General features: G+C 39.4%; 1 protein-coding gene across 1 annotated transcript in view; it reads left to right on the top strand.

The window, feature by feature from the left end:
• The first annotated feature begins 4,743 nt into the window (after positions 1 to 4,743).
• The window catches only part of LOC145997029 (RYamide receptor-like), a 435,120-nt gene continuing 420,301 nt past the window's right edge, over positions 4,744 to 19,562 (top strand). The window contains exon 1 of the mRNA XM_083133649.1: positions 4,744 to 4,860. The gene's annotated coding sequence lies outside the window, so the exon portion shown is untranslated. The remainder of the gene's footprint in view (positions 4,861 to 19,562) is intronic.

A 19,562-nucleotide genomic window follows, 5' to 3' on the forward strand; every position in this document is an offset into this window, starting at 1 on the left:
ATGCAGACCATGGGGAAGAGGATGGCGATAAAGTAAACTTTCATTCGCCACCAGGTTGAAATGTGGCGCTGTACTTCCATGATTGGTTGTGCAAACAATCACGTTAAGTGGTTTAGCTGAGTTATTCATTAGAAAGACATTTGTTAGTGGCTGGAAGTTGCGACAAAATAATCTCTCGTTTTTTGCAAGATTGCAAGGTAAAGGCAAATCCATAACCAATTGGAGCAGTTTACGTCACTATTACAACCCATCATGGAAGTACAGCGCCACATTTCAACCTGGTGGCGGAAAATTGAACGTTTTAATTTTTTTTTTTATCGCCACACTCTTCGTCATGGTCTGAATAGTGGATTCACCAAATTTCAGAGTTCTACGATGCCTCAAACAGGCTACAGAGGGCTCTGAGTTGGGTAACTTTAATTCTGGCCACCAGGTACAACGTATTATCTTTACATTCAATATTTCAGATCCGAACCACCAGGTACAAAACTAATATAATGTATTGAAAATTGCACGAACTATGGAAATAATATAAATACAGTAAAATTCAAGGATAGAAGATATAACTTGAAGATGAAATTCAATGTAGGGGCTTGTCTAAATTACATTCTGAAGTACAGTAAATGTTTATACATTTAATTTTAATATATGGGTAATTGCTTATTATATATTATGCAAACTAATAAAAGAAGATTCTAAACCAGAATTTAAAAAAAAAAACTAAATATGCTGACCAAGTCAGTAATTTATTTTATTAAAAACATAAACTAAACGTAACGTTTCAACATTCTAGCAAGGTCTTCTTCAGACTCTGTATCAAGTACAAAAGTAACAAGATACAAAAACAGGGCATTATATATACACAAACATTACTCCCTCCAGACTATTTAGAAAGTTGTTTGGAACTTTCTAGCAGGTGACTTTCACTTGCCAACTTTACTTTCACCTAAAAGGCTAAACACAATTACTTCCATATAGAATGTGGTTGGACTTTTATTCTCACGCTCTTTTCCCTTCATTTTTCTTCCTTCTCCTCTCCTCTTTCTCTCTTGTCCTTTCCACTCTTTCTAACATCTTCTTCCATTCTTTGTTTATCTTCAGTCCCCCATTCCAGTTCATTGTGTCTTCTTCACCTTTCTTCTCTATTTCCTTGGCTTCCTTCCATTTTCTCACTAGCATTCTCTTCTCCCTTCCTATCTGCTTAGCCTCATCCCACTCTATGTCATGTCCTGTTTCTCTTGTGTGTTTCAATATTGCATTTTTCTCTCTCTTAAGTCGTACATCATCCCTATGTTGTTTCAACCTGTCTTTCAGCCTCTTTTTCGTTTCTCCTATGTACACACTCTGACATTCTTTACATTCCACTTCGTAGATAATCCCTTCCTCTTCCTCTTCTCTGTTTTCCTTTTTCTTGTTAGCATTCCTCGCTATTCCTAAGATGCTTCTCCCTCCCTTCCTGTAAGTTTTAATTCCCGCTTTCCTAAGCACTTTGCATATCTTTTCTGTGGTCTTCCCCATACTCCTTATTCCAAACCTTCTATCTTTTTCTTTCTCTTCCTCTTTTTTTTCTCTTCCAATTCTTCCCTGCCCGTTTTCTTCCTACTTCTGTTTATGTCCAGTCTATCCTGCTTCTCATAGCCATTCTTTTCCAGCTGTTTCCATAGGCTATTTATTTTGCCTTCTTTTTCACATTCTTTCATGCATATTTTCTTGATTCTGTCCTCCATATTCTTTATAAAATTTCTTTTTGTCACCTCACTTACATCACTTCTTTTGTGGCAGAATACCCCTGCTGCACACTTCTTCTGATGCCAAGCGGTTTCAATCTCTTGTCCTCTCTTCCTTTTCATCAATATATCTAGATAGCTTAACTTGTCTTCTTCTTCTATTTCAAGTTCCAATAATATCCCTCTTTCTTCATCTTGAATTTCTTTGACATTTTTGCAGATGATCCAAACCGGAGAGTGCAGTTTCGGGAGTAATACTTGACAAAATGTGAGAACTCATGGATCGTACGAGGGGGCACAGAAGAATACTCTCCGCGTTCACCAGATCTCACGCCACTAGACTTTTTATGTAGGTATGCATAAAGAATAAAGTTCACGGTACAAAACCGGCAAGAGTCGATGAATTGAAGCCAGCCATTGAACGAGTATGAGAATGTGCACAAGTACCGAACAAAATGATGATGATGATTCTTGGTTGTTTGCGATTCTATTGTTTCGCGTTTCCAACAGTATATGGACCGAAACAGTGTCGGCAATTGTGTTCCAAAACCAGGGGGGGGAGGGAGACAAGGTGCCAAATCTGGGGGGCAAAGACAGTATATTTCCCTTTGTAGATAAGATTTAGCATAGTGTAGGGGCAAAGGTGGCAAAACGTAGGGGGCGACTGCCCCCCCTCGCCCCCCTAATCGCTGCCACTGGACCAGAACGATCATCAGTCTGACAACAAGCATTGACATAATACAATTATTCATCTCTGTAGATTCTGATAAATTTTGAAAATGAACTGTATAATCATTCAAACTGTGTATAGATTTTATTCGAGCACCCTGTATACTTATATGTATAAGTACCTGTAATTTTGATATTTTCTAATATTGTAGTTGAATTTCCCTGCACCTAGGGAAATTTTACTTAAACTGGCAACACTACCGAGTGCGAGTTGTTGCCTGTGACCCTGCATCACGCTTAATTTTGCAAAGCAAACTATCTATAACCTGCTTTACTTATGCGAAGTTATGTAGTACACCCTGGACTGGACACTAACAAGGCTCTGGCGACTGGCCCCATGGCCAGTATAATTCTGTGTCGTCCTATATCTTATCCTTATTTGTGCTGAGCGCCCTTTTTAGCCTCAGCTTTTAACCAAGCTAAGGAAGTTTTAGTTTTCAGACACGCTTTTATTTTTGTTATGATAAGGGGCTGGACCCCGTATAGTGTGACGGGTGCAAAATAGCCTCGGTGCTAAAACAAATTTAATTCAAATTCAAAAAAAGAAAATTCAAATTATGCGAAGTTATTTCTTCAAGTTTTCTGGACTTCTGTTGGCGCTGGTGTGTGCTAGACAAAATTGCTTAGTGAATCTGATTCAAAATTGTGTCTGTGTGTGTGTTCATTATGACGTCTCCGAATGTGGAAGGGCTAGACCCTCCCTCACCTACACGACAACGCTGCTACCTGAATAAATGCTCCTGATCACTCAGCCACAGAGGGTAGTACCATGGAATAGTACTGCCTGGAAGGGTCTTTGTGTTAGCTTATAGAAATTCCTTCTTCTGCGCCATGCATCCTCATTGCCATGACTGACCCTACATTCGATTGCTGTTAGAGACACATATCAGCGGTTCGTGTCGTGTATGCACATAGGCTAATACGCACGCGTTTTATACATATTAAAACTTGAGACATAAAAAGACCACTAATTAACATTTAACAATAGATTTACTGACAAGACAGCTTAACATACAACTTCCACAATGGACACCTCCATATTTCAACAAAACATAAACAAAAGCCTAAGATATTTCACACCTAACAGTTCGGAACGAACTTTAAACTGTAGGTCCAATCCTGATTAGCCGATCAGACTTAAATATAGCTTTGCAAAATTTTTGTTTTCGTTATTGCCACGAATAATTTAAAGCAGCTACAAATGTGATCTACAAACTGTTTTCTTTATTCCGGAAAATTGTACTATTTAAGTATTATGCATGTCGATAATTTCTCCAACTATTCTGGGAGAACAGCGATGAGAAATGCCCCACGTAAATACTGTCTATGTAATACCTATTTGCTGTAAAGTATAACATTTTTTTCTATTGTATGTCTGTGAAGGCATACTAAACAACCGCATACTCCTACACGTTATTCACTCCAATATCCGTACACTTCTATGAAAATTATCTGTGCCATAGAACATAAAGATTAAGTACAAATGATGCGATCGCAAATTCCTTTAACCCAGCGCCATCTATTAGCTTGCGCTGAAATGGACTCGAAGCATTGAATTGTCACAGCATACTTGTATAGTGGGATCCATGAGTATTACCGTGCAAATTGTCCATCACCATGTTCGTACACTTTATTTGATCCAACAAGAGCTTCAAGAACTAAAAGAAAACTCAAAACAAACTGTTCAGAACTTCTGCACCCGCATACATAAAAACCATCGCTTAAAAATACATAGGACGTAAGAGAAAAATTAATTCAAATAGTCATGGACAATTTGCACGGTAATACTCATGGATCCCACTACGCTCCTTTCTTTGCAACATCTGTTCACTTCCATACTTATCTATGCTCGAAGAAAAAAGATTAAGTACAGATGATACGATCGCAAGTTTTATAACGCCATGTATTAGAGTGGACTGAAATGAAACTTGAAGCATTGGATCATCATAGATTCTACGTTCGTTGCGTTGCAACATCTGTACATTTCTACATTTATCTATACGCTCGAAGAAAATAGATTAAAAGAGCACAGATGGTGTGATCGCAAGTTTCTTTAAATCAGCTGGATCGAAACGGAACTCTGAAACAAACATTGAATCGTCACGGCGAGCCGCCGATTTGTATTCGAAACTTGGGAGGGAGAGTTTCATGTTTCGAAAGAAATGAGTGGAAATTTGCACCAACTGTTGCGTCGCGACGCTCGTGGCCGCGCGTGCGCAGCGACGCGACGCGGCGCGATTCGTGTGGTGACCGTGAAACGGGCTTGTTGAGTCTCGTCGTGCAGGCAGGCTGAAGGCAGCTGGTTAGAGTTAAGTGTTCGCGAAATAGGCCAGTGATAAAGGGGCGTCGTTGCAATGCCAGAATCGTAAAAGTTTTATTTTTCTTTCTGTCACAGTTAAAACGGGTGAGTAAACGAGCTTTCATTGTAATGTCAAGAAACCTTTTTTTCTTTTTCTTTTTTTCCTCACGTTACTGGTGAAGCAAATAAGGCTCTTCTAAACTTCGACCCGGTGTCCGAATTTACGATCTCGTTACCGAACGTTCCGGGATCGAATCCCTGGGCGATTCTTCACTTTTCATTATTTTTCATTGTCGCGAGCCACCCCGATTACGTAGTGGCAACGTCGTCGCCTTGTAATCAAGGGGTCCCGGGTTCGATACCCGGTTGAGGTACATAGTGGTTCTGATGCAACTTTAAACTGTAGGTCCAGCCCTGATTAGTCATTCTGTGCATAAAGTGGACTTAAATTCGCAAACTTTTCATCGCCGCGATTTCTGGCCTGTGTGGAAGATTGGTCAGCGTTACGTTCTTTGAAGTCAAATGTCCCAGTTTCAAATCCTCATTTAAGCATACATGATCACTTCATCATCATCGTTGCGATTATGCCGAGAGCTAGATGGCGTAGTGGTAACGCTGTCGCCTTGTAATCAAGGGGTTCCGGGTTCGCTGTCCGGTGATGACACATTGCACAATGGTTAGGACCTCACTTTAACCTATTTCAGGGTGGCTACTCACTGGGAATTCCTTGAATTCCGGGAATAATGCGTGAATTATTAGCTCCGGGAATTATGCGTGAAATATTAGCTCCGGGAATTATGCGTGAATTTTGCTTGAATTTTTCTCCGTAGACGTGAAAAATTACAACTTTTATTAATCTAAATCCCATTGAATTTATACATATTTATTAATGCTCTGAGGCACGTGTTTTGCACTTAAGCTTTTATTTTTATCAAGGAAGGAAGAGAGAAGAAAGCTGCGTGCAAAATAAAACCGATTTCTCACAATCCGTTTCGTTTGTTAGTGTTTTTTGCAGAAAAATCTATCTCCTGTAGGGAAGATTATTGCAAGATAAGATATTTGGTTAGGTAAATTTGAAATTCTTGTACAATGAACAATTGTTCGTAGAATATCCCATAATATCTGTGACTTATGTGTATTCCGTTCAATTGAATTGAATTAGAATTTTTGGATACATTGGAATCGCACAGAACATGTATATTGTTAATATATTTGTGTGGGCGGTGAGAGGCGGTAATACGTAAGGTTGAAATACAGAAAACATATGCTTGAATTTTTGGAAAGTTCGCCTTGAAAACCGGGAATTTTACTTTAATTTTATGACTATCCTAGAGCGACCACCCTGCATTTACAAATAAAAGGAATATGCAGTGTAGTAAGTGCCCGACGTTCTATCCCTGGTGGGGGAACATGACACAGTGAGACGTGTCGTATACAGTCCCGTGCGAATTAATCGGAACAAGATATTTTTATGCATGATAGAGTCTCAAACTTGACTATAGTTTCATGATGATGAATCTATGACAAATCGTGTAATACAAATTATATAACAGAAAGAAGAACATATTAGCTATTAAGAAATATTACGAATATGTAATTTATTGTTTCTAAATAGTGTAATTGATGAATTAGGGTATAAGTACAAAAAATACATAACGTGTGTAGTTATTGTCGTATTTCAATTAATTTTGCACGGGACTGTACGTGTGTGTTAATTCGCCCACTAGTAAATGTATGAATGTTGAGAAAATACTTTAAATAAAGTAGGCCAATCAGAAATCAGGTCTACAGTCCCGTGCGAATTAATTGAAATACAACAATAACTACACACGTTATGTATTTTTTGTACTTATACCCTAATTCATCAATTACACTATTCAGAAACAATAAATTACATATTCGTAATATTTCTTAATAGCTAATATGTTCTTCTTTCTGTTATATAATTTGTATTACACGATTTGTCATCATCATGAAACCATAGTCACGTTTGAGACTCTATCATGCATAAAAATTTCCTATTAATTCGCGCGGGACTGTATTACACACAACGCCCTGTTCCAGTTAGCCTATTAGAGCACGAAGTGGATTGAAAACCTACTTTTTTTCCTGTTGATTTGGCTTATTGTACTTCACTTTTCTGCCACTTCCGGCTAATTGCGAAGTTGAAGATGGCGTGACGATATGGTGAAGGGACACTTGCAAGGAGCATGCATGCCCAGGCCGGGATGCGAACCCGAGTCCCCTGGCGACGTAGAGCGTTGTGCTTGCTACTCCGCTGCTGAGGTCGGCACTCTCTTTTTTCCGGATCGGGCCTACAGTTTAAATTGGGATCCGAAGCACCGTGTACCTCGATCGGGTTTCAAACCCGGGAACCCTTGATTACGAGGCAACGTCTTTACCACAACGCCACCGCGAAGGGGCGAACAAACGTGTACTTGAAAGTTCTGGAATTTTACGTGGTACTGTAGTGTCAGTTTGATAACGGTTCGTCCATTCCAGATGTTGCGAGTTCAATGTGGGTCAAGCAGATCAGTTGGCCAACCTCATGGAAAATGGCATACTCCACTCGATTGTAGGAAACAATAGTAATCCTCACTTCAACGTAGAACACCCTGGAAACTTCAGTCTTGCAGGCCAACGAAGCTCTGGCGTCTGGATCTAACGCCAGTATAACCCCATGTAGGGCTGTGTTTTGTCCTTGTTAGTAGAACACCATACCCGGTTCGAAGCCCTCATTTGGGGCTCGAATCATCATGTGGGGCTCAGTGTTGCCAACTCACCCCACGAAAATTTCACCAACTGATATTTTGAAGCTTTTTGGGGGGAGTTGGCAACCTCACACAAGCAGTGTTACCAACTCGGCGTAGCTTTTTGGGTGTTAACCCCAGTGTTTCTAATTCGGCGTAGCCTTTCACGGTGTATAATTTTTTAGTTTTTTTGAGGGGGTTTTGCCAACCCATCCGAAGATTCCACTATATCTTTCACTGGCTAAGCTAACCTACAAATAGTGGCAGTACTGACGAGGCTCGAATTATTATTTGAGGCTCGAATTATTATTTGACGCTCGAATTATTATTTGAGGCTCGAAACGAATCGCTAAATATAAAATAAAATAACAATGCCTATGAACCTGTTTGGCTTCAGGAAGCAGGCTATGGAGGCATTCGCCCAAAGTGCACCGTCGCCACCTGCGAGCTTGGACCTGTTGCCCTCCCTATTGTCTAAACTCAACGGTTTGTTGATTATACACTTGAATAGCATCCTGACCCAGTACGACGAGGATGTGGGCAAGACTTTCTACATATTCAACAACAACTTGAATTATTACCAGTTCCCCATCTCCGGCAAACTGCAGTTTGACATGAATCCCGAGAATAAAGGAGAGTTGCCAACATTTTACTCGAAAAGTCACCAAGATTTTTGTTTTTGTCTAACCTAACCTAAAGCGAGGAGCTGGCAATTCTGCTTGAGGCCTTACAGTGCATAAAGCAATTTGCCAACCTACTGGTATTTTTGCCATAGTTTTTTACAAAAAAAAAAAGAGAGAGGGAAGAGTTAAACAACCGGCAGTATTGCCAACATCTATCTACAGCTTTTTTACTTGGCAAGGGTTTAGCCAATTTAGCAAGGAGTGCCGGCAACAAATATATACTGCCGTAAAAGAGAAAGAGATGGATGGATAGCAACACAGTATGTGTGTGCGTGTGTGCGTATAATATGTAGTATTATTAACTAGAGTGTGTTGGCAACCCATCTGCAACTAAAAAAGATAGAGATACCTATTGCTGTAAGATAAAGAGAGAGACTAAGCTGGCAACAGTGGTGAGCGAATACGTATTATTTCCAAGTCCCGGGCAACACTGGCAACATCAATTGCGGTTCAGTGTTGCCAACTCACCTCAAGAATATTTCACCATATGATATTTTACAGGCAAAGCTAACCTACGAATGGGAGTTGGCAATACTGACTAGTGGAGGTAGCCAGGGCTGCGTCCGAATTAGCAACAGATGTTACCTAGAGCGCTGTTCCATCCGGGACTCAGCCAATCTCTGTTGTCCGAATTTGCGGTAGACGTGGAGTTGGAGGGAAGAGCAGAGAGGCGCGACAGATGCATGCTTGAACTTGCTGTGACGCTGCGCTTGGCAGCCATATTCTAACTTTCTTTTTGTACAGACAATATTTACTGATTAGAGGATGTAAAACTCAGTTATATTTTAATATTTTATCGATAATACTGAATGCAGAAAAATTGTAAATGATGAAATAGTGTGTTATATTTTTAATATGAGTAGTAAATAGGTGGAAATTATTGTCATGTTTGTTTGCGCCCCAGAGCGCGGTGGGTGAAGTTCGGGCTGATACCTGGCGGGAAAAGTGACAGCCGTACTACAAGGGGACATGCAGATTCGGACGACTTGGACGTGACTTCGACGGCATGCGAGAGCAACGGGAGAGAACGGGATGGAGTGCTTGCCAATCCGGACACGGCTTTTTCTCTCGGGAACGATGTGCCACACACACACGCGCGCGCCTATTTATCTATCATGGGTAGATCATGTTCTGCGCATTTATTTGTTGCGCTGACACAGCGTGATGAGTAAATGATTTTTTTTTTATTTTTGAAGTATGAATGCATTTTATTGTAATCTTCCAAGTCTCGGGGACACCAATGTTTGTATATCGCGATTTTTGTAAACCTCTCTCGGGAACAATGTGCCACACACACACACACACACACACACCAACATTGCTGTAAGATGAGGAGGGAGAGAGACCTATAGCTGGCAACAGTGGTGAGCGAATACGTATTATTTCCAAGTCCCGGGCGCCAATGTATATCGGGATTTTTGTAAACCTCTCTCGCGGGAACGATGTGCCACACATGTGTGCGCGTGCTTCTTATTATTTTTGTATTGTGATGCAAACAAACAAATAATAATTTTTTTTATTTTTTAGGATTTCTGGCCTCTATAACCTCGCCAGGGTGCGTGGGTGCTCAACACCAGTTCTAACGGTCATAGCTATCAAAAGCCTAATGCCTCTGTAGAGTTTTGTGAGTTATTATTTTTTTAATTTGCGCATTGAACTAACTTATATTGGATTTTGATCGTAGTGTGCAGTGTTAATTTGATCAGAGGTGCCTTATTGGCTGGATTGTTGTTATTCTGCAGCACTGTTGAGGTGAAATCCAAATTGTACATGTGCTTGTCGAAATGTTTTTGTATGCGTGGAAGAGTGTGCTTGGACCAGTAGGGAAATTTATTTTTCGCACCGAGGTCTGTCGCGAAAGTCTTCGTGCTTGAATTATGCGAGAGAGTTGTTGTCGAAGATTCGTCCAATAGGAGTTGGCAACACTGACTAGTTGCTTCACAATTTTTTTGTTTTTTAAATATATGATATTTCACAGGTGAGGCTAACCTACAAGTTACAAGTTGACGGCGTAATCTTCTATAAGATGATAAGTATGCAATAAGATGAAGAAGATGCTAACTGGCAATAGCGGTGTTAATGTTTCTAGCTTTCTACCCCCTCTCACCGGGCTTCCTCCCTCTTATGGTGCAGTGGTATTTAAGGATTCGATACTTGCACAAGTGGTTTTTGAAACTGTAGGTCCACCCCTGATTAGTCTTACTTACAGGGGACTCTTGTAAACACTACGAGGACGAAAAAAAGCATATTTTTGTTTTTCTACATGTATGTATGTATGTAATGCGATTTGTGTGGGGGTCAAAATTTTGAATTTACGGCTTAATTAATCTGCATGAATGCTTAATGTTTGATTTTTCTTATTTCTAGTTTGATATGAGATATACACAATTTTATTTTTTGAAGTACAGTTAATATTACCTAGTTTGGGTTAAGCTGTAACATACAACTAGCGATCGACACGACCACCTGACACACAGACAGAGAGAGTGTGAGTAAATTCAAAGTGTGATTTATTGTGAACTAAACTAACCTCACTTACCTACCTACATATAGTCTTACAGGTAACTCAAAAAGCAGAAAGTAGTACATAGCATGACAAGTCGATCTATCGTAAACTAAACTAACCTCACTCGCCTATTCACATATAGCCTTACAGGTGACTCAAAGGCAGAAAGGCAGCTATATCACTTGTAAGGGTCAACACACAAGATTTATTGCAAACTAAATTAACCTACGACATAAGCCATGGACACATCTTCCAGATAGGGTATAAGCAACTCACCTTTTGCAATTGTATAACGGGGAAAATTAACCTACAGCTGGCAACACTGTTTGAGTTGCTTTCGACGAGCCAAACTCAAATAGGCTAAAGCTAATCTTCTACAGCTAGAAGCTTGAAACATATACCCTCGCAGAGTATGCCAACTTACCTTATGTAAAAATATTACCTAGTACGGTTAAGCTGTGACATACAACTAACGATCAACACGACCACCTGACACACATACGGAGAGAGTGAGACAGCTTATACGCAATATATTCCTACACATGTACTGGGTTTAAAAGGTAATTTGCAACAACTATTTCATTCACTCCCTATCAAAATCTTCTAACCACATGTTTTTGACACTTGCCGCCAGAACATGGTGGTTTTAGACTGTAAATTCAACCCGATTATTCTATTTGTGCATGATGCCTGCATTTGGAATATTTTATTCTTGGCATACGGTATTTTGCGTGCTCCAGTAACCTTGCGCTCGATTCACGGAAGCTATGACGTGTATTTCCTGTTTCGCGAACATGCGAGAATTTTTCACAATAGATAATATATTGCAAGAGCGAGTTGTTTGTGTATATAAATCTAGTTTTGGAAATAGACATGAATATAATGTCAAAAATTATTGCATAACTTAAAAATATTGATATTTATTGCACTAGCAAAGGTAAATGTGGAATGCCCCGGCCCCTCAGCTGTTAGGTTAAACACCATAAAAATTTTATTACTGATAGCAAGTATTCTCATATCGACAAAACAGATCTAGTAATGAGCTGTCTTGCAAGTCTCCCGAGTGAAGGAATATGATGCCACTATAAACTGTAAACAAGATATGCAGTCCCTCGCATGAGATGTACGAGGCTTATGAACCTCGACCTATAGAGTTGTACAATGGATGTTTTTTTTTTTAAGCATAGCGGTGTGTTTTCGTTTATTTCAATGTCATCGAGCGGGCATGTAAAGAAGGGGAGAGAAAAAAAAGGAGGAGGGGTTATAACGGATAATTCATATTTCGATTTCAATATTTTTGCTAGTCACGATTCACCTGCTATCTAGAAGGACACTGGACGAAGGCTAAAAGCGAGTGAAGGAGAGAAATGTTATTTTTTTTATTTTTTTGATTGTGTGTGATGAAATAGTTTTAGATAATAATAGTAGGCTAATAGAATTGTAGAAAACGGCTGTATCGTGATGCGAGGCTGAAAGCAATTTCGAAAGCAGTCTCGGGCATCTTCGCGTTCAGCCAACAAGGAAAATGCACATGGAGGGCGCAACGGTATTGTCCATGGATGGTTTTTCTGAATAAACATACATATCAGTTTTTGCAGTCTCCAGATGGGACCGGAGCTTTTGTTTTGGTTGGACAAGGGGGTTCAGATAAATACATGGACATCAAAATAAAAGAAAAAAAATTTACTCCACTGCTCACATGTATTGAGTCTTCCAATAACACACCTCGCGGGGGCGTACCTACATGTATGCAAAATATAGTTAATGTCTTATTTCTCGAACCTGTGGTCTGTAGATTTGCTTTTGTTGGCAACAGAAACAGAAAAAATGGCACCATGTTATTGAATACTGATATGGGTGTACTGTAATCATAACAATTTTTCTAGTTAAAAATCTATGTCGAAAAGCAATGTTGGGTGACTTGTCTGTGTTTGGTCTTATTAACAACTTCACAGCTGTACCTGCACAACTCATCGACTACAAGGCAACAATGTTAGGAAATGTGTGCATGGCTCCGAGAATACAATTTAAAATCACTAATGTGGCATGAACCCCCTCCACTTGTGTGTATTTGAATATGCGAAAATTAGACATTTTGAATAATCGATGAGAACAATCACAAAATCAGGTTGCACCTGTATGACGTGTTCAAACTTCAGACGATTTTTGTTAATCTACAAAAGCCAAGTGTGAACGGAGATTACTACGAAAATTGGGGGAAAAGAAAAGAAGCGAGGCTATTTTGGCTAATGGCAACGATGAGGATGAATAATGGTTGTTTTGATAAAATTGACGAAGTCAATATGCCTAGCCTAAAATAAAATTCAACAATTAATGTTAAACATTTGCCACTCTGAAATGGCGACGGCTATCATCATAATATCACTTGTTTCTAACCTGTTCATATTGGCCCTCTCTCTACCCCTCCATAAATTCGATTCGAAAGGCACAATCATTCCAGTTCTTGAATAAGACTCGCATATGCCCTCAGAAAAAACAAGAGAAGAAATAAATAAATCAAGTCATGTATATTCTTCATCCCCCCAATTTTCTTCCACAACACCGCACGAAGCCTCGAGTTTCGGATATTGTTGTTGTGCGACAGGATAGGATAGATGAACCGTATGTTTACCGAGGACCAGACGTAATCAAACATTTTTTTGAAAAGATAGTTGAAGAGGTTGAGACCATTGGCAGCCTCTTACGCGAATCGAAACCAAATGCTCCTATTATCCAGCGATGAACTTCAATCTCACAATAACATTGAAACGTGTCCGGTGTGCGATCAAAGGTTTTACCGACGAGAACCGAAAAGTAATTTCATCATAATTATTTCACCGGAAACTACATCGGTGGAATCTGTAACATAATGTATTTATGTATGTGTTTGACAATCATATATCACTTACTAGAACAATTTTCACATTGTTTTCACTATGTAAGATGATATTTTATTTATATTTACGATAAAATAGAGGTTTGGGTGTAATAACAGTTTTTATTAATTAATTTAGAGATGTATTTTTTATTTGTTGAGTTAATGATTAGGTTAATTTGTTATTTTCTCGCGAAAAAAAAAGAGGGGACCACAGCTGAAAGAAAATACACAACTTGTATTATTGAGGTCAAGAGTTTGTTTTAACATCACTTTTTGCACACATAGGCTAATCACGACTCGGGATATGTTTAAAATGGAATCTGAAACATTGATTATGCGACCTGACTGGAACTCGGAATAGGACACACTGATTACAAAACGTCGATATATTACCACTTGGTAAGAAATTGAAGTGTTTCAATTCACACACACACTCACAATTTAAAACAACTAAACTGATCGCAGGCCCAACTGGTGGCTGGCATACACAACTATCCATCCACCAGTTGTCTTCTGGGGCGTGTGTCTCGATGAGTGTCAACAACCTCTATTGTGAAGTAAAATCTGTAGGGGTAACATCACTCTCCAATTACAATGTTGGCAAACTTTCCAACTTCATCGTGAACGACGACAAAGGTATCGGCTACCTGATAAAAATTATCAACACGCTGCCTCCGAGATTCTGGAACGTTGCCGAAGGAAAGGGACTCGTGAACGACATCATCAACAAGTTATTTTTCGAGATGCATTTACCTGGCTACCAATACTGCGAACCGGGTACCAAACTCGAGAAAAGATTGGAGAGAGGAGACAAGGGTGTGAATCCGTTGGACGCGGCATGCAAAGATTACGATATTGCTTACAATACGCACACGAATTTGGATGCACGTCACGAAGCAGACAAGAAATTGGAGCATGTCGCTTTCAGGAGGGTCATGAGCAGAGACGTTTTTTTTTTTTTTTGGGAGAAAAAGTTGTAGCATTGGGCATCACTATCGCCATGAACACGAAACAAAAATTTGGATGGGGAATCCTACCTAGAGTTATTTTTAACTGGCAACGAGGTGATCTTGGTCAGCACGACGAACCCTCAGCTGTTATAGAAGATATCTGAAACCAGCTTACACTAGTTACTTATAGCTCCCCCAATTTTCTCACGATGGTGGGTTGCTACCGGCCCTATACGTAGGCCGGATAAATTCCGACCAGAGCCGGATTCGAACCTATGCCGTCTCGCAGCGAACAATCTCAAGACGAGTGAACGCCGTAACTCGCTCAGCTACGGAGGAGGACTCTCTCTCTCTCTACTCTTTCTCTAATTTTCATCATTATTGTTAAAATTAATCCAAGAGAAAATATATATTTTGTGTTGACATGGGAAATATGCAATAAAAAAATGCATGATCAATAGTTAAGGTCAAAATCTGAATAAACAGTGAGGGTGATACACGCAAGCTTCCAGGCATGTGATTTGCACAGAATTAAATATAAAATGAGAGATGGAAGGTTTTTGTTACTATTAGAATTTAAGGACGGAAAATATGTACAGCGAATGAATACTACGTTTGACTAATCGTGAAGATGAGTATCACAGTACGTTTTTATCGTTCTTATATAAACGTTGAAACGTTTAAGAACGTATAAGAACGTTTACCGAAACGTTTCAACATTGTTGAAGAGTAGAGAGAGAGAGAGTCCTCCTCCGTAGCTGAGCGAGTTACGGCGTTCACTCGTCTTGAGATTGTTCGCTGCGAGACGGCATAGGTTCGAATCCGGCTCTGGTCGGAATTTATCCGGCCTACGTATAGGGCCGGTAGCAACCCACCATCGTGAGAAAATTGGGGGAGCTATAAGTAACTAGTGTAAGCTGGTTTCAGATATCTTCTATAACAGCTGAGGGTTCGTCGTGCTGACCAAGATCACCTCGTTGCCAGTTAAAAATAACTCTAGGTAGGTTTCCCCATCCAAATTTTTGTTTCGTGTTCATGGCGATAGTGATGCCCAATGCTACAACTTTTTCTCCCAAAAAAAAAAAAACGTCTCTGCTCATGACCCTCCTGAAAGCGACATGCTCCAATTTCTTGTCTGCTTCGTGACGTGCATCCAAATTCGTGTGCGTATTGTAAGCAATATCGTAATCTTTGCATGCCGCGTCCAACGGATTCACACCCTTGTCTCCTCTCTCCAATCTTTTCTCGAGTTTGGTACCCGGTTCGCAGTATTGGTAGCCAGGTAAATGCATCTCGAAAAATAACTTGTTGATGATGTCGTTCACGAGTCCCTTTCCTTCGGCAACGTTCCAGAATCTCGGAGGCAGCGTGTATATAATTTTTATCAGGTAGCCGATACCTTTGTCGTCGTTCACGATGAAGTTGGAAAGTTTGCCAACATTGTAATTGGAGAGTGATGTTACCCCTACAGATTTTACTTCACAATAGAGGTTGTTGACACTCATCGAGACACACGCCCCAGAAGACAACTGGTGGATGGATAGTTGTGTATGCCAGCCACCAGTTGGGCCTGCGATCAGTTTAGTTGTTTTAAATTGTGAGTGTGTGTGTGAATTGAAACACTTCAATTTCTTACCAAGTGGTAATATATCGACGTTTTGTAATCAGTGTGTCCTATTCCGAGTTCCAGTCAGGTCGCATAATCAATGTTTCAGATTCCATTTTAAACATATCCCGAGTCGTGATTAGCCTATGTGTGCAAAAAGTGATGTTAAAACAAACTCTTGACCTCAATAATACAAGTTGTGTATTTTCTTTCAGCTGTGGTCCCCTCTTTTTTTTTCGCGAGAAAATAACAAATTAACCTAATCATTAACTCAACAAATAAAAAATACATCTCTAAATTAATTAATAAAAACTGTTATTACACCCAAACCTCTATTTTATCGTAAATATAAATAAAATATCATCTTACATAGTGAAAACAATGTGAAAATTGTTCTAGTAAGTGATATATGATTGTCAAACACATACATAAATACATTATGTTACAGATTCCACCGATGTAGTTTCCGGTGAAATAATTATGATGAAATTACTTTTCGGTTCTCGTCGGTAAAACCTTTGATCGCACACCGGACACGTTTCAATGTTATTGTGAGATTGAAGTTCATCGCTGGATAATAGGAGCATTTGGTTTCGATTCGCGTAAGAGGCTGCCAATGGTCTCAACCTCTTCAACTATCTTTTCAAAAAAATGTTTGATTACGTCTGGTCCTCGGTAAACATACGGTTCATCTATCCTATCCTGTCGCACAACAACAATATCCGAAACTCGAGGCTTCGTGCGGTGTTGTGGAAGAAAATTGGGGGGATGAAGAATATACATGACTTGATTTATTTATTTCTTCTCTTGTTTTTTCTGAGGGCATATGCGAGTCTTATTCAAGAACTGGAATGATTGTGCCTTTCGAATCGAATTTATGGAGGGGTAGAGAGAGGGCCAATATGAACAGGTTAGAAACAAGTGATATTATGATGATAGCCGTCGCCATTTCAGAGTGGCAAATGTTTAACATTAATTGTTGAATTTTATTTTAGGCTAGGCATATTGACTTCGTCAATTTTATCAAAACAACCATTATTCATCCTCATCGTTGCCATTAGCCAAAATAGCCTCGCTTCTTTTCTTTTCCCCCAATTTTCGTAGTAATCTCCGTTCACACTTGGCTTTTGTAGATTAACAAAAATCGTCTGAAGTTTGAACACGTCATACAGGTGCAACCTGATTTTGTGATTGTTCTCATCGATTATTCAAAATGTCTAATTTTCGCATATTCAAATACACACAAGTGGAGGGGGTTCATGCCACATTAGTGATTTTAAATTGTATTCTCGGAGCCATGCACACATTTCCTAACATTGTTGCCTTGTAGTCGATGAGTTGTGCAGGTACAGCTGTGAAGTTGTTAATAAGACCAAACACAGACAAGTCACCCAACATTGCTTTTCGACATAGATTTTTAACTAGAAAAATTGTTATGATTACAGTACACCCATATCAGTATTCAATAACATGGTGCCATTTTTTCTGTTTCTGTTGCCAACAAAAGCAAATCTACAGACCACAGGTTCGAGAAATAAGACATTAACTATATTTTGCATACATGTAGGTACGCCCCCGCGAGGTGTGTTATTGGAAGACTCAATACATGTGAGCAGTGGAGTAAATTTTTTTTCTTTTATTTTGATGTCCATGTATTTATCTGAACCCCCTTGTCCAACCAAAACAAAAGCTCCGGTCCCATCTGGAGACTGCAAAAACTGATATGTATGTTTATTCAGAAAAACCATCCATGGACAATACCGTTGCGCCCTCCATGTGCATTTTCCTTGTTGGCTGAACGCGAAGATGCCCGAGACTGCTTTCGAAATTGCTTTCAGCCTCGCATCACGATACAGCCGTTTTCTACAATTCTATTAGCCTACTATTATTATCTAAAACTATTTCATCACACACAATCAAAAAAATAAAAAAAATAACATTTCTCTCCTTCACTCGCTTTTAGCCTTCGTCCAGTGTCCTTCTAGATAGCAGGTGAATCGTGACTAGCAAAAATATTGAAATCGAAATATGAATTATCCGTTATAACCCCTCCTCCTTTTTTTTCTCTCCCCTTCTTTACATGCCCGCTCGATGACATTGAAATAAACGAAAACACACCGCTATGCTTAAAAAAAAAAACATCCATTGTACAACTCTATAGGTCGAGGTTCATAAGCCTCGTACATCTCATGCGAGGGACTGCATATCTTGTTTACAGTTTATAGTGGCATCATATTCCTTCACTCGGGAGACTTGCAAGACAGCTCATTACTAGATCTGTTTTGTCGATATGAGAATACTTGCTATCAGTAATAAAATTTTTATGGTGTTTAACCTAACAGCTGAGGGGCCGGGGCATTCCACATTTACCTTTGCTAGTGCAATAAATATCAATATTTTTAAGTTATGCAATAATTTTTGACATTATATTCATGTCTATTTCCAAAACTAGATTTATATACACAAACAACTCGCTCTTGCAATATATTATCTATTGTGAAAAATTCTCGCATGTTCGCGAAACAGGAAATACACGTCATAGCTTCCGTGAATCGAGCGCAAGGTTACTGGAGCACGCAAAATACCGTATGCCAAGAATAAAATATTCCAAATGCAGGCATCATGCACAAATAGAATAATCGGGTTGAATTTACAGTCTAAAACCACCATGTTCTGGCGGCAAGTGTCAAAAACATGTGGTTAGAAGATTTTGATAGGGAGTGAATGAAATAGTTGTTGCAAATTACCTTTTAAACCCAGTACATGTGTAGGAATATATTGCGTATAAGCTGTCTCACTCTCTCCGTATGTGTGTCAGGTGGTCGTGTTGATCGTTAGTTGTATGTCACAGCTTAACCGTACTAGGTAATATTTTTACATAAGGTAAGTTGGCATACTCTGCGAGGGTATATGTTTCAAGCTTCTAGCTGTAGAAGATTAGCTTTAGCCTATTTGAGTTTGGCTCGTCGAAAGCAACTCAAACAGTGTTGCCAGCTGTAGGTTAATTTTCCCCGTTATACAATTGCAAAAGGTGAGTTGCTTATACCCTATCTGGAAGATGTGTCCATGGCTTATGTCGTAGGTTAATTTAGTTTGCAATAAATCTTGTGTGTTGACCCTTACAAGTGATATAGCTGCCTTTCTGCCTTTGAGTCACCTGTAAGGCTATATGTGAATAGGCGAGTGAGGTTAGTTTAGTTTACGATAGATCGACTTGTCATGCTATGTACTACTTTCTGCTTTTTGAGTTACCTGTAAGACTATATGTAGGTAGGTAAGTGAGGTTAGTTTAGTTCACAATAAATCACACTTTGAATTTACTCACACTCTCTCTGTCTGTGTGTCAGGTGGTCGTGTCGATCGCTAGTTGTATGTTACAGCTTAACCCAAACTAGGTAATATTAACTGTACTTCAAAAAATAAAATTGTGTATA

This window comes from Lepisma saccharinum, chromosome 13, assembly GCF_977018435.1.
Source record: "Lepisma saccharinum chromosome 13, izLepSacc3.1, whole genome shotgun sequence".
NCBI lineage: Eukaryota > Metazoa > Arthropoda > Insecta > Zygentoma > Lepismatidae > Lepisma > Lepisma saccharinum.